This window comes from Aptenodytes forsteri, unplaced genomic scaffold (genome assembly GCF_000699145.1).
Source record: "Aptenodytes forsteri isolate BGI_AS27 unplaced genomic scaffold, ASM69914v1 Scaffold444, whole genome shotgun sequence".
Taxonomy (NCBI): domain Eukaryota; kingdom Metazoa; phylum Chordata; class Aves; order Sphenisciformes; family Spheniscidae; genus Aptenodytes; species Aptenodytes forsteri.
In genome coordinates, this window is record NW_008794178.1 from 147,831 (window position 1) to 149,117 (window position 1,287).

The following is a 1,287-nucleotide window of genomic DNA, read 5'->3' on the forward strand; positions in this document are numbered from 1 at the left end:
TGGGGGGGCGCGCGGGCGCGCCCGGGCGCGTGCGTGCCCGCGTGGCTGCAGGTGCTTGGGGCATGCGCGCGCACGTCACGGGCGTGCAGCGGCGTGCACACGTCTGCAGGCGTGTTCGCGGGGTGGCATGCGTGTGCACGCGTGCACGTCTGTGTCCACATGTGGCACGTAGCTCTACGCGTGGGTATGTGGGCTCGCGTGTTTCGGGGAAGGTGGGTCTGTGTGTGTGTGTGTGGGTGGGGGGACGTGCAAGGGGGGCACACGTGCGGGCAAACGCGTGTGCCAGGGTGGGCACGCGTGTGCCAGGGTGGTGCACGCGTGCCCAGGAGCGTTCACGGGGGGCATCCGAGTGCCCACGTGCGTGTGCACGCGAGGACAGGTGAGCACACGTGAGTACAGGCATAGGCGTGCGGGTGCGGGTGAGTACATGCGTGTGGGCGGCCTCACGGGCAGGTGGGCACACGCGTGTGCAGGCACGCGCACACCTACAGGTGAGCACAGGCGAGTGGGTACGCGCTTCTGCACAGGGGTGCGCACGCGTGGGTGCTGGTGGGCACGCGCGTGTGCGCGCGCGCACGCAGGTACCTGCGTGTGCAGCAGGTACATGTGACGTACACGCGTGTCCGTGCGTGTGCGGACCCCCGCGTGCCCCGGCCGTGATTTCACCGGCTCAGATTTGGTTCCCGGCACTGTGAGTGTGGCGACGCCGCTGACGTGATTTCCTCCCTTTCTGGTATCGCTACGAAAACGCAGGAAACTGGGGCGGGGGGGGGCGACGACGGCGACAGGGGCTTTTGGGGTGAGAAGCGGCCGATTTGGGGCTAACCAACTCAAGCTGGCATGAACAAGCCGTGTTGCATCAAACCGGGCGGCGGGTGAGCTTTGTGCCGGTAATTTTGGTGGCTGAAGGTGACGCCTGGGCTGTAATTACGCGTTTAAGGCGCTAATAATTAACGCGCTTTCACGGCGGGGGGGGGACTTTTCCACCGCTGTCGCGGAACCGCCCAAACCGCAGCCGCTCCGCGAAAGCTGGGCTGGAGCGGGCTGAGACCGGCTAAACTCATCCCACCCACCGCTCCACCACACTTCCCACCGCCTCGCAGACCCCTCGCTGCCCCTCTGGGGCTCGTCCTCGTTACCGAAATCGCCCCGTTAACCCCAGTTTTGGCTGTTTAGGCCCAAATTCCCGGTGAGCGGCGTCCCGGTGTTGCCGGCCGGCCCCGAGCGTGGCAGAGGTTGGAGCGAAGGGCCGAGCGTCATGGCTAGGAATAGCGCGGGAGCCCTGCC